At 44.3% G+C, this 15,340-nt stretch overlaps 1 protein-coding gene across 2 annotated transcripts in view; it reads right to left on the bottom strand.

The window, feature by feature from the left end:
• Positions 1-15,340, bottom strand: part of LOC140491978 (histone-arginine methyltransferase CARM1-like) — a 103,222-nt gene that overhangs the window by 87,251 nt on the left and 631 nt on the right. The window lies entirely within an intron of this gene.

Here is a 15,340-nt window from a genome sequence, read left to right as displayed (position 1 = left end):
TGTCCATTTGGGAAGCAAGAGTTGCTGACCAGGCCTGGCTGGTCTACATGTGACTCCAGACATGTTACCACCCTTTGAAATGGCCAAGGGGACCCCTCACTTCAAGTGCAAATAGGAACCAGCAACCAAAGGCTTTGTCAGCAATGCTCACTTCCCATCGAAGAATACATTGTTCAAAAACAGAACTTGCCAAAGCGTTTCTGCCCAGTGCAGTTATGCAGAGCAGAAAGATCCTAAATTCAAACATCTATGCTGTGGACCAAGAAACAAAATCAACAGCTGACTCACTAAGAATGGTTTAAGATAGTGCTGACTGAGCTGATCTCCGTTAAGAAAACATTAAATGTATTAATGTTAGGTTTTTAATTCTTTTTATTCATTGGATGAGGGCATTGCTCAATAGGCCAGCATTTATTACCCATCCTTAATTACCTCCGAGAACAGTTAAGAGTCAATCACATTGATGTAGGTTTGGAGTCACATATAGGCCAGACCAGGTAAGGATGGGAGACTTCCTTCCCTAAAGGGGACTAGTGAACCAGACAGGTTTTCTCCCTCCAACAACGGGCAGTGGTTTCATGGTCAGCATTAGACTTTTAATTCTGGATTTTTATTGAATTCAAATTCCACTAGCTGCCATGGTGAAATTCGAACCTGGCTCCCCGGAACATCTGAAACAAAAACAGGAGTTGCTGGAAAAGCTCAGCAGATCTGGCAGCATCTGTGGAGAGAACCAAAATTCGTGGACAGCGAAGAGGGTTACCTCAGATTACAACAGGATCTTGACCAGATGGGCCAATGGGCTGAGAAGGGGCAGATGGAGTTTAATTCAGATAAATGTGAGGTGCTGCATTTTGGGAAAGCAAATCTTATCAGGACTTATACACTTAATGGTAAGGTCCTAGGGAGTGTTGCTGAACAAAGAGAGCTTGGAGTGCAGTTTCATAGCTCCTTGAAAGTGGAGGCGCAGGTAGATAGGATAGTGAAGAAGGCGTTTGGTATGCTTTCCTTTATTGGTCAGAGTATTGAGTACAGGAGTTGGGAGGTCATGTACAGGACATTGGTTAGGCCACTGTTGGAATATTGCGTGCAATTCTGGTCTCCTTCCTATCGGAAGGATGTTGTGAAACTGGAAAGGGTTCAGAAATGATTTACAAGGATGTTGCCAGGGTTGGAGGATTTGAGCTGTAGAGAGAAGTTGAATAGGCTGGGGCTGTTTTCCCTGGAGTGTCAGAGGCTGAGGGGTGACCTTATAAAGTTATGAGGGGCATGAATAGGGTAAATAGACAAGGTCTCTTTCCTGGGGTGTGGAAGTCCAGAACTAGAGGGCATAGGTTTAGGGTGAGAGGGGAAAGATATAAAAGAGACCGAAGGGGCAACTTTTTCACACAGAGGGTGGTACGTGTATGGAATGAACTGCCAGAGGAAGTGGTGGAGGCTGGTACAATTGCAACATTTAAGAGTCATTTGGATGGGTATATGAATAGGAAGGGTTTGGAGGGATATGGGCCGGGTGCTGGCAGGTGGGACTAGATTGGGTTGGGATATCTGGTCGGCATGGACGGGTTGGACCGAAGGGTCTGTTTCCATGCTGTGCATCTCTATGACTCTATAAATCAGAATTAACATTTATGGTCCTGAATTCTGAGGGTCACCTGACCTGAAACATTAATCCTGATTTCTCTCCACAGATGCTGCCAGACCTGCTGAGCGTTTCCAGCAATGTCCGTTTTTGTTTTTGATTTACAACATCTGCCGGTTTTTTTTTTGGTTTTGTTCGGAACATCACTTGGGGTTTTTGGACGAATAATCAAGTGATAATGTCACTGGGCCATTGGCTCCATGTCCCTGAATGAGGGAAGAGTAGCTGTCCTGTTTGTGTCTATTGTTGACCTTATTGGAAGTAGCATTATGTGAACATTGGGTCAGGACAGGATTCCCTTCCAGCCGAGTAACTCTTTACACTCACACAGGAAGAATGAGCCCTGGATAAAGTGGGACTCACTACTCATTGAACCATAATTGTGCAAGGAATCATCGCAGGAAAGAACTGGAATGGAAACAGATAAATGAAATCATTGATGAGAATGTTTGGGCAGGAATCCTCCAGTCCCAGTATGGTCAGCTGGGATGTGGGAGATCCAGGAAAATAGCAGGAAGCTGCCCTCGGACTCCTGCCTGATGTAGCCCTTCCACCCAAGAGGGTTCTAGCAGTGAGACCAGGTGAGAATGAGACCCTGCCAAATGAAAGGAGACAGACAATTAAAATGAAGGAAGGGCCTGGGAATGGTGATTTCCCCAGGCAGTCGGCATTTTGCAGGAGCTAACCTCTCCACATGGGGAAGTGGCTGGATTCCTGTAGGCAGCCTCCCTTATTCCAATGAGAAGGACATTGGAGCAATTAGCCTCCACCACAAAACAGGGAGGAGCCACAATGGAAAGGCCATCCCATGGTCCCCAATGGACCGCCTTTTGGGCCCTGTCTCCTTGGCCCCTCTCTGAGGGAGCTTATGTCTTGAGGTGTCTTCTTAATCTCCAACTAACGTCAGCAGTGACCTTTGATATTGTTCCTCTCCTAAAGAACTGTTTCCAGTTCCAAAAGACTGTGTATGACGTGAGTCAAAATGCTTACTGGCAGCTTATTATTTGACTACAGGAGACATAAAAACCAAATAAAATCCTTTTCTCACCAACTGTGAGGTAAACAGTAATGAGAAACGTGCCTGGTTTCGCACCCCACTCAGACTGAGTTTGCTAGTTCACCTGTTCCAAGATGTCATAACACACCTACGGAGAAGGTGGCACCTTTGGTCCAGGGGTAGGGTCACTACCTCTGCACCACAAGATACCTGCACTGGTCTCAGTACTGTACTAACTGGAACACCTCCACTCTCACTAACAGCTTCATGACTTGCTTGGTTATAGGAGAATATTTCACTGTGAACACATTAACAGGTAAAGGATACAAACTCACAGATTTTAATCAGTGTGAAGCAGCTCCAAGTATAAACTTGATAAAGTCTATGGTCAAATTAAAGATACCAGGAGTGTCATAGTGTAAACTTCAGAAGTTTAACAACTGCTCATGGATTGAAAGAAGCAGCAATAACTCTGTCTGGAATAAGCTGTGACGGGTCAAGAACAAATGTATCAAGAAATTGAAAGCAATTAGCTATGTTTGGAAGAAGGAGTCAAAGCTACATGAACAACACTGTCTTAACAATCGCTTGATAAATAGCTGCGTTATGCTGCAAGAACTGACTGCCTGGAAAAGGGTTAAGGAGTTAACTGCAGGTAAGTTGGTCTTTAAACAGAAAGTCAACGTCAAATGTAACAAGGAACAGGGAAGCTACTTCTGATAAGGCGGCATGCTACAGACTCAATAGCTCCAGAGTAGCATCCCATATTTTGGATGAAAGAAATTAAAGGATTGTCAGTAATGTTATAAACCTGGAGGTCAGAAAACTGTACACACATTCAACTCCAGAAACCATCAGCAGCAGAACTTCGAAGTACAACACTGCATCAGGATCGAAGCCTGGACACCTCTAGAGACAGATGCTGTTGGTTGGAATCATAACTAAATTCCACCATTAACTAGGTAATAGCTAAGTTGGGTTGTGAGGCTTATTTTGCTCACTTGAGGGGTGGCTACATGCAGTAATGTTTAACTAATTGTTTGAGTATTTGGATATCTGTGAGATTTCATAGCAAGTGGCCAAACTCAAGGTAGTTTGTCACAATTTATCCATAACAGGAGACAATGAGTAAGGAGAGGGGGGATGTGGGATTTAAAGGACAAGTAAAGTCCGGAGTTGGAAGAAGAAAAACTGCACAAAGATCAGAAGATTTCAGCTCCATTTAACTCTGTAACTATTAATCTCACAATGGAATCACTGCTGTCGTCAGCTGAATATGCCAGACTAATATTCATCACACTGCTACAATCCACAGCGTTACGTTCCATCTAGAAAACTCCATTGTGGAAAACAACTGATCCCAAGTAGTGCAGAGTCGCGGCCTGCCACACTGAGGGAGAAACTCCTTCCTATCAATAGTTTTCATGAAAAAGTCAACCTTATCAAAATAAAAACCAGTCCATGCATTCTTTAAACAAAAAATCCAGAGAACTGAAAATTAATGGGCATACAATCCTGTGGGATCTGCTCACTTAAATTCTTGATATGCAGCTTTCTGTGTTGGAGCATACGTTTGCCTTGGCTGATTTCTACAACACTCAGGCACTGAAAGCTTAACATTAGAAAGTGTTTCAATTCCTGATTCTGGTATCACTCACCCTAAGGGGATGAACAATTCACAAACGAAAACTGAATAACTGACATTGGAAGTTGAACTATAGCATATGGCTTGAATCTTCCCATTCAGAGCTGATATTTTAAAAGACTTTATCTGTTTTAAGTCCAGGACTTCACATCAAGCATGGTTTTAAAGTCTAGACTGTAGAGTTCCTGTCGGGCCTGGAATGTGCCTGCTCTTTCAGTCTGGCAGAACAACTCAAAACAACCACTGACTTGTGACGGGCAATGTAGTGACTGTAATGCGGTCAGCCAGGTGGACCTCACAGAAGATGAGTTCCCTGATTGGGGCTGTTAATGTGGTCCAATCAGAAAAGCCCTGGCTGACTGATATAAACAGGAGATTCAGAGTCCCCTCAATTTAGGGGATTGACTCTGTGTTGGCTGGTACTACAGTCAGTATGTTACTGCTTCCCTTCTTTTCTGGTGGGGTAACCTGATATCTGAACTGGCTGAATTATTTAGCCAGCTTGTTAACTGGTATTCCTTTTATTGAGGACTAAACTCCTGATGCACATAATATTTCAGGTGTAACTCAGTTCTCATTAGAGGATTGTTGTTTCACTGGCTGGTTGTAGCTTGTGTTATACTTTTTTCCTTTTTGAGAAAAGGATAATAATTTTGTGGTAGAGCTTAGCCCTTGGACTCTGTTTTCTTTGTTTTTTGTATGTGTCTTCACTTTTTATTGTTGTTTGGACTGAGCCTGTGTGGAAAACATACACTTTACCAGAGAAGCTGTTCCTGTGGGGAGGCCTAGCCCTGTGTGTGTGTGTGTGTGTGTGTGTGTGTGTGTGTGTGTGTTGGGAGGTGAGCACTTGCTGTATCCTGGAGTTTAGGAGAAGACCTTTCTTTCAGGAGTGGACCAAACCCTGCCCCCCCCCAACTGCCCTGTGAGTTAACTGTACCTGTACAATGTACTGATCCTGTGAGTGGCCTGGTTTTTCAAGGCTGGGCCAGGACTCTATGGAGACTGAACACCTGTACTGTGGGGTGTGTATTTGCTGCCTTTGGGAGTGGACTCTGCCCTTGGTTGAGGACCTGTTTTAGCAGTGGACTCTAATTTTGGACAATGCACCTTGTAAACTGGAGTGGCCTCCTCCTGGGAATGGAATATATTTGGACTGTGGACCAGAAAGGACTTTTTTATGTAACTAACTGTTTTGTGGTGTTTGGGTCTACTACCTGTACTATCTTGTGTCCCTGGGTCTGGCAGGCCTTACTGTGAGCTGGGAGGCTCATGGGTCATCCTGAAAGCTGTCACTGAGAGCTGGAGGGCAGGTATGCCATCCTGTGAACCTGAAGGTTGGTAGGCTGTCCTGAAAGCTGGACATTGGGTAGGCCACTCTGATGCCAGTCACCCTGAGACCCAGGTGGTGGCTAGGCTGTTTTGAGCACTGCTCTCCTGAGAAGGGGTAATTGGGACTGGCTGTCCTAGAGGTGGTTGGAAGGTCTCAGAGCAGCTGAGAGCCAGAAGGTGTAGGGTCAGGCTGAGATCCAGAAGGCTTGTGGGCCACCCTGCACACCCTTCACCCCCCCCCCCCCCCCCAGGGGAAGGGGTTGGGTTGTCCTAGAGGTGGTCAGGTGTGCCAGGATAGCCCACTGGCCAGATGGTGGGTGAGACCAATGGTATGTAGGGGCAGACAGAGCCAGAAGCTGGGTAGTTGTCCTCAGCACTGTCACCCTAGGCAGGTACCAGGGTGGGCTGCCCCAGAGGTGGTCAAAAGGTGTCTGGGTGGACTGAACTGGAAGGTGTGGGGGTGGGCTGCCTTAGTGGCCAGAAGGTGGGAATGCCAGGGGCTTCCTGGGTCTGTATTGTCTGCACTTTCCTAGGTAACAGCACTGTTAAATGTACAAATGTCATTGTTGTCTTTTTCATATTTGAAACTGGGATTTGAGGTTTGTCCTTATCTCTCTGTAAACTGGTTAATGGTTTGGGGCCTGGCTTTGCTGCTCCTCCCTTGTAAAATTGCTGCTGTATACAGCTGGAAATGTTAACTGTTTTTAAACTTTTTTGTAATTTAAAAGAAAACCATTATCCTCCAACTCTATTTCAATTTGATCCCTTACCCTCCTTTCACTTTCCCTTTGATCCAGGCATTGCCCCCATGGGGCTCTATTGTCACTGGTGCCTTAGACAAACAAACTGCAGATGTTGGAATCCAAGGTAGACAAACAGACTGGAAGAACACAGCAATCCAGGCAGCATCGGGTGGTGGAGATGGAGAAGTCAATTTTTTGGGTATTAACCCTTCAGGCCTGAGGAAGGATTATACCCAAAATGTTGACTTTTCCACCTTTGGGTGTTGCCTGGCTTGCTGTGTTCTTCCAGCCTCTTGCCTGTCAATGGTTTCTTGGCCACGTGGATGTTTTTCCTGGTGTGTAATTTAGTTCAAATACCTGGTGTTTTCACCGTTTTGCAGCTGCCTGTGCACTCCTACATCTACACACCCACACAGATGATGGGTGCTGGGGGAAATAAGCATGCCTGCTGTATTGTAATAAAGAAAAAACACCCAATGGTGGGTGGGGGAGGGGAAGGAAAGAGAAAGACTTAATCTCCTCCAGAGATTAGATTTTTAAAAAAACACAGGAATACCTGTAATGGCATGGTGCCCTTGTACAAAAGCATAGCTTTTTGTAAACAAGAAGCCCTGGGTTTAATTCCCACTTTTCCTCAAGAACAGGAGGGTCATACCTGAGTGAGCCAGGTCAGTGTCAAGGACACTCCATGTGTAGATAAAGGGCAACTTGGTGACAGGATACTGGCCTCTGGGGAGTTACTTTCACAAGTATACCTTAAGTGTATACCACTGTCACTTGAATACAAGCTCAGGAACAGAAGTGTCAACTGTTATTGAGTCGGTAACTCACTCAAATTAAGTGACTCTAATGTCAGCTTGACAGTCTTAAACATTTAACTGTACATATTTCAACAGAAGCTGCAGACTGAATTCTGAACCTTTCACTGGGATTTGAGGTTTGTCCTCATCTCTCTGTAAACTGCTGGGATGGGGGGATGGGGGGTCTCATGGGTGAAGGGTAAGTTTGTGTGCTATTTCTACAAGTGAAGGGTGATGGGGGTGAACATGAGAATGGCAGAACAATGGTGCATCTCCTGCCAGATGTGTAAAGACAGATGGTTCTTTCCCACCCCCCCTCTCTACATCTTCCCATGTAACCACCAAAGATGTGTCATCTGCTCTTCCAGCTCCTCCCAGTCACTACCCAAGGTCCAAAACAGTCTTCCCAAGTGAAGCAGCATTTCACTGCACCCAATGTCACCTACTCTACACTGGAAACACCAAATGCAGACTGGGTGACCACTTTGCAGAACACCTCCAGTCTGTGCACAGGTATGACCCTGACCTTCCTGTAACCAGTCATTTTAACACAGCATCCTGCTCTTGTTCAGATGTGTCCTCAGCAAGCTGCAGTGTTCCAGTGACTCCCAGTATAAACTGGAGGAACAACATCTCTTCTTCAGACTGGGCACTTTACAGCCTTCTGGATGTAATGAGTTCAACAGCTTCAAATTATGAACTAACTCCATCTTTTCCCTTTTAGCTTGTTACATTCTGTTTTGTCCTCTCTCTCCTCCCCCCCACCCCCACCCCCATCCCCATCCCAGTGTGACTGTCTGCTGTTCTCTCATTCCAGTCACTTCATCTGAACCATCAACATCTTTTCTCCCCCAGCACCACACCACTGCAGCTTAAATGCACTTCATGACAGCTCTCATGAAGAGACATCTAGACTCAAAACATTAGCTCTCTCTCTCTCCACCAATCCTGTCTGACCTGCTGTGATCTCCAGTGTTGGTTGTTTCCAGAAAATAAACTATGCTTTCAACATGGCATCTCCTTCTTTGGAGAATGGTTATCTTGCAAAAGCAGGGTTCAATTCCCCAGTCAGGAGTGGCTGATTGCTGTGTAAATAACAAGGTTTAGGCTAAAGGCCATGACTGGATGATGGAGACTTTGATATTTTGTCAAACTCTTCAGGGGTGTTTATTAAACACCTCAGGAGTAGGTGGGACTTGAAACTTATTGTTATTTGAGTGAAGTTGGACAAGCATCTCTACAAAACCTCAGCCATTCCCACTTCTGCTTCTCCACTTCCAGAAATCCCAACTAGTCTAATTCCCACTCAGTCTATCAGTCAGGTGGTTCAGCATTTGTTTGACCAATTGCTTGCTGTTGGCAATTTGACCAATCACAGCAATGTGGTGCTGGTGTAATCTACCCCAGTGCAACCCTGAGTGATCAGGTCATCTGACTTAAAGTTCTCTTTCTGGTTTGAACACATGAGTGATACAATGCAGAAACAGACCCTTTGGTCCAACTTGTCCATGCTGACCAGATATCCTAACCTAATCTCATCACATTTGCCAACAGTTGGCCCATATCCCACTAAACCCTTCCTATTCATGTTCCCTCAGATACCTTTTTAAATGTTGTCATTGTACCAGTCTCCACCAATTCCTCTGGCAGGTCATCCCCTACCCATACTACCCTCTGTGGAAAAGGTTGCCACTTATGTCCATTTTAAATCTTCCCCCTCTCACCCTAAACCTATGCCTTCTAGTTTTGGATTCTCCCACTCTGGGGGGGGGAGGGGAGGGGAGGGGAGGGGAGGGGGAGGGGGAGGGGAGGGGAGGGGAGGGGGAGGGGGAGGGGGAGGGAGGGAAGGGAAGGGAAGGGGGGGGGGGAAGGGAGGGAAAGAGGGGGGAGAGAGGAAGGAAGACAGAAAGATCCTGGCTATCTACCCTATCCATGTCCCTCATGATTCTACAAGGTCACCTCTCAGCCTCTGATGCTCCAGGGAAAACAGCCCCAGCCTGTTCACTCCACCCCATTACGCAAACCCTCTAACCCTGGCAACATCCTTGCAAATCTTTTTAGAACCCTTTCAAGTTTCACAACATTCTTCCAAAAGCGGTACATAGTCCAGGTTGATTGAGGAACCAATCCCATTCGCCATTAGGTGATGATCAATGTGTTCTCCAAAGTAACCATCTTCCTTCAATCAACATCACCAAAACTCACTTGGCTGTTGGTCCATTGCATGTGATAAAATGTTCTGCTACATTTGCCTATGTAACAGGGGTGACCTCACTTGAAATTAATCCACTCAATTTTAATGTGAGTATTTCGATGTAAATCTTTAATACACACATTAACTCCAATTTTGTTCACACCTTGGCCATTGGAACTTAAGAGTCAAGCTTCTATTGTATCAAGTTTAGTATATTGATGGATTTTTGTAATGTGCAAAACCAAATTATAACAGAATTTGGATGGGCTCTGGGTAAATTGTACACTTTCCAGAGATAAAACTGCTGCCAAAAATCTCACCCCAGTATGGAAGATATGATTATCAGGAGTGATTACACACCTTCTGTTCAATAAAACCTCACTTGATTCCATTCAGGTATTATTTATCCTTGGGCAAAATTCTGCAGGTCAAATAAAACAAGCCCAGCATTCCTGAACAAGTTTGTGAAAGGTAGTTCCAAAACAGTTGGAGTCAGATTTGTCTCAGCTCACTTCATTGGGGGGGAAAAAAGCCAGAGTACAGCCTTGCTTTACTTTGAAGTGTTTTCAATTCTCCCCTGTCGATGTCACAATACACTATCTCTTCAAACCAACATAACTTATAGCAAGTGACTGAATTTGGCCTTCACAAATTCACACATTTCCAGCACATTATCTATTTGACCTTGTGAAGTCTTACTGTTAGGAAATGTTCATCATCAGTTGAACAAGTTGATGGTCTATGTAGCAGGTGCTTTCTTGCCTGGATTAAGTGATACAGATGTCACTTAGATCTTTCACTCCAATAATTACATGATTCTGGAGCTGCCAATGCTCAGTCCAGGATAGCTCCATGTAGTGTCTTTATTTGTCCTTATGTTGAAAGTGTGTTTGAGCTTGTGCTGAACACAGGCACCATCTGCATTGGAAACCATGGGGTGGGGAGAAAGCCTACAGTTCCACTCCTGATTTCAGTTATGGGTAACCCTTACAATAAATCATTCCAAAGGAGAATTTTCTTTCTTGTTTTGGAGTGGCAGTGTTATCAAAATCAATAGAATCTTTCCTACCTTTTTTTTTCAAACACACTTTACATTGAACCTTTGCCACGGGTAGTCCTAACAGAAGCAAGGTGCTTCCAACATTGTCGCTCATGAAATGCACAATGTTTCTCTGTAACATCAACATCATAATCCATGGGGAAGTGACATAATATCACCACCATATTAGATAATGCCTACATCGCTCTGTCGTGTCCTTCTGGAAGAAAGTGAGGACTGCAGATGCTGGAGATCAGAGTTGAAGAGTGGTGCTGGAAAAGCACAGCTGGTCAGGCAGCATCTGAGGAGCAGGGAAGTCGATGTTTTGAGCATGGGGGGTGGGGGGAGAGAAGAGGAGATGTCAAGGGGGCTGAGAGATAAAGGGGAGTGGGGGGGGGAGGGTAGCTGGAAATGTAATAGGAAGATGGAGGTGATAGGTCGGAGAGGAGGGTGGAGCAGATAGGTGGGAAGGAAGATGGACAAGTAGGACAATTCAAGAGGGCAGTGCCAAGTTGGAATGTTGGACTTGGAATAAGGTGGGGGGAGGGAACATGAGGAGACTGGTGAAATCCACATTCATCCCACTTGGTTTGAGGGTCCCAAGGTGAAAGATGAAGGGTTCTTCCTCCAGGTGTCTGGTGGCTAGAGTTTGGTGGTGGAGGAGGCTCTTCTTGACCACAGCACATTCTATTGTAGTTCAGGAAGAGGCACAGATGATTTACATAATGATGATTAGATGAATGTTCTTGTGGTGATTGGTATTTTTCCTCCAATCAGGAAACGAGGGACAACTCCATCGTTCTTCTCAAAATTCTTGACTGCAGCTCTACTCCTGGATTGAGAGTCTCTATGACAGGACTTCATGTAGCTGAACAGGTTACAGACCTGATCCATGGATCCTTGGTAACACTGGCCAAGATGTAAAATAGTGTCACAGGATCTTTTATGTTCACCTCAGAAGGAACACCTGACCTTGATTTAACATCTCATTCTGGAAGACAGAACCTCTGACTGTGGAACACTCCTTCAGTGATGCTCAAAGGGGGCAGCTGAGATTTTGTGCAAAATTTCTGAAAAGAAACTTGAACTCAGAAATGATTTGGAGATGCCGGTGTTGGACTGGAGTGTACAAAGTTTAAAAAAATCACACAACACCAGGTTATAGTCTAACAGGTTTAATTGGAAGCACACTAGCTTTTGGAACGTCACTCCTTCAACAGGTGGTAGTGAAGGACACAATCGTAACATATTGTCTAACTATCACCATTGCTAACAGCTAACCTGAGAATGCAACTTCTTTAAAAAAGGTTTTGCGATTTATACATGAAAGAAGTTAAACTGTCATGGTATTCAAACAGATGGAAGACTTAACAAACAATCAATTTTTCAATGCATAATTACATCACACTGTAAATTTTTGCTATAAATTCTGTGTTAGGATTGAGCCCTCTACTACCACCTGATGAAGGAGCGACGCTCCCAAAGCTAGTCTGCTTCCAATTAAACCTGTTAGACTATAACCTGGCGTTGTGATTTTTAACTTTGTACACCCCAGTCCAACACTGGCATCTCCACATCATGTGTGTGTGACTGTAAAGGGGTCTAGGTCTGTGAGACACACTTCCACACTCACACATGTACCCTCTCACAGACTTAGACCACTTTACACTCGTACACATACGTATACACTTTCTCTGTCACAGACATTCACAAACCTCCCACCCTAGACACACACTACCACACTCACATGCACCCTCTCTCAGACCTAGACCACTTTACACTCACACACACATCCCTGCTTCTCCATTTATCACCCCATCTTCCCCCACAGTCACTCCTCCATTCTGAATTTTCAAGTCTGCGCTGATAATACTTTGATATTATTGTTTAAATAAATGACACAGAAACTATTAGGCATCATTTCATGGAAAAGACCCCACCATTTGTTGCCCAGTTCCCCATGCATGGCTGCAAAACAAGCCTAAGTATTTACTCTCACCCACACGGTGTTAGCAAATCCTATAAACGGAGAATATGCTAATGTACGAGTACTGTTTGGACAGCGATTTATGTGAGATGAATGATGGCGAAAGATCAGCAATATGAAAACTGTCAAAACCCCTCTCAAATTTAATTATGCTGACATGTTCCCAATTTGGTGGAAATAAAATCAACTGCTGGTTAAATAATTATGAACAAACACTCTCATGTTACGGAGAAAGAGAGGACTGCAAATGCTGGAGATCAGAGTCAAAAAGTGTGGTGCTGGAGAAGCTCAGCAGGTCAGGCAGCATCCGAGAAGGAGAGTCAACATGGATGAGCCCCGATGAAGGGCTTATGCCCGAAACACGAACTCTCACAGAGTCATAGAGATGTACAGCACAGAAACAGACCCTTTGGATAAACTCATCTATGCCAACCAGATATCCTAATCTAATCTAGTCTCACCTGCACTTGGTCCACATCACTCCAAACCTTTCCTATTCATATATCCATCCAGATGCCTTTTAAATGCTGCAATTGTACCAGCCTCCACCACTTCCTCTGGCAGCTCATTCTGAACATGTACCACCCTCTGCATGAAAAAGTTGCCCTGTAGGTGCCCTCTCACCCTAAACCTATGGCCTCTAGTATTAGACTGCCCTACCCTGGGGAGAAAGCCATGTCTATTTACCCTATCCATGTCCCTCATGATTTTATAAACCTCTAAGTCATAGAATCTACAGTTTGGAGACAAGCCATTTGACCCAACAACTGGATTAGTGGTGCTGGAAGAGCACAGCAGTTCAGGCAGCATCCAACGAGCAGCGAAATCGACGTTTCAGGCAAAAGCCCTTCATCAGGAATAAATTTGACCCAACAAGTCCACACCAACCCTCCAAAGAATATCTCACCCAGATCCATTCCCCTACACCTATAACTCTATGTTTACCCCTGACAAATGCATCTAACCTACACATCCCTGAATTCTACAGGCATTTAGCATAGCCCATTCACCTAACCTGCACATCTTTGGATTGTGGGAGAAAACTGGAGCGTCGGAGGAAACCCACACAGACAGGGGGAGAATGTGAAAACTCCACACAGAGGCTGAGGCTGGAATTGAAGCTGGGTCTCTGGTGCTGTGAAGCAGCACTGAGCCACTATGCCACCCCATGTAAGGTCACCCCTCAGTCTCCAACGCTCCAGGGAAAACAGCCCCAGCCTATTCAGCCTCTCACTATAGCTCAAATCCTCCAACTCTGGCAACACTTTTGTAAATCATTTCTGAGCCCTTTCAAGTTTCACAACATCCTTCCGATAGGAGGGAGACCAGAATTGCACACAATATTCCAACACTGGCCTAACCAATGTCCTGTACAGCCTCTACAACATGACCACCCAATTCCTAAACTCAACACCAATAAAGGAAAGCATACCAAACACCTTCTTCACTATCCTATCTATCTATGACTCCACTTTCAAGGAGCTATGAACCTGCATTCCAAGGTCTCTTTGTTTAGCAACACTCCCTAGGACCTTACCATTAAGTGTAAAAGTCCTGCCTTGACTTGCAAAACCTCCCATTTATCCAAATTAAATTCCATCTGCCACGCCTCAGCCCATTGGCCCATCTAATCAAGATCCTGTTATACTGTGAGGTAACTGTCTTCACTGTCCAGTGAATTCAAAGAAAAGGTAAATTCAGGACCAAAACCACAAGAAGTTATTCTTCACAAAGAGTGATCAAAACTTGGAATACAGTTCCACACAGTGGCAGAGGCAAAAACCCAGAAATTATTTAACTAATAATGTAAAAGTTAGGGAAAGAGGTTGCAATATGTTTTGGAAATATAGACATATGTGGCTGTCCTCATGTTTAATTATCAAAAAATGTTGAGAGTATTTTTTAAATCTCCTGATTTCACAGGAAAATTCGCAATATCCTCCCAAGAAGCTATGAAGGCAGCAATTACACCGACACTTCACATATTTACCATTAATCTTCTCAGTCCATCTCAGTTTCACGTCATCATGGTACTTTCATTGATCTCTTTCCACATAAATTTTTATCTTTAAAGTTATTCTAAATCGTACCTTAACAAAAACAACAAACAAAATAACTCTGGCAGTCTGTTGTTTTGCAATCTGGACAGACTTTTCCCTGCACTAAACCAAACTGCCATGTGTCTGGAGTCACATATGAACCAGGGTGGGTAAGGGGTAAGGGGTCACATATGAACCAGGGTGGGTAAGGGGTAAGGGGTTGGGGCGTGGGAGTTCTTCCCCAAAAGGGACAAAAGTGGATCGTTTCCTTCATTTTACAACAATCCAGCAGTTTTGCGGCCATCCTGATGTATGCAATTAACTGAACAAATCCCTCAATGCCAAAACGGGATTTGACATGATATCTCCAGATTATTAATCCAATGACACCACTGTTTTACCACAAAGTCACCTACTAGATGAATGGGGCTCCTCTCATATTACAGAGAGACAGCTGGTGTTGCTTTAACCTGAGGGGTCACCACACCTCAGGTTAAGTCGAGAAGTTGGGAAGGAGAATAACCACAGCCAGTGGTGGGGATTGAGCCCACGCTGTTGGCATCATTTCACTTTGCAAACCAGTCATCCAAGCTAACTGTGCACCTACCAAATCAATATAAACCATCTTGGTCACAAAAATCCACTGTAAGCAAATTGAAATAACAGGGGTCTTCAGTTAGTCATATCGATACACGGCTATCAGAAAATTAACCCCTGTTTTACAATTTTAAAATATAGAAGTACAGAAAATCAAATGATCAATGTTAAAAAGTACTTTTTAAAAAAAATACCCCCATCTATGCTTTAGAAGTTGTACTATTACTCTTCCTTCTATAACTCCCTTCCTGCATTGGAAACCAGCTGAGCTAACCAATCCCTTGATATTACCATTCACATGATTATATACCTTGATGGTCAGGGTCCA

Source organism: Chiloscyllium punctatum, chromosome 2, assembly GCF_047496795.1.
Source record: "Chiloscyllium punctatum isolate Juve2018m chromosome 2, sChiPun1.3, whole genome shotgun sequence".
Taxonomy (NCBI): domain Eukaryota; kingdom Metazoa; phylum Chordata; class Chondrichthyes; order Orectolobiformes; family Hemiscylliidae; genus Chiloscyllium; species Chiloscyllium punctatum.
This window is presented reverse-complemented; position numbering and strand designations above follow the sequence as displayed.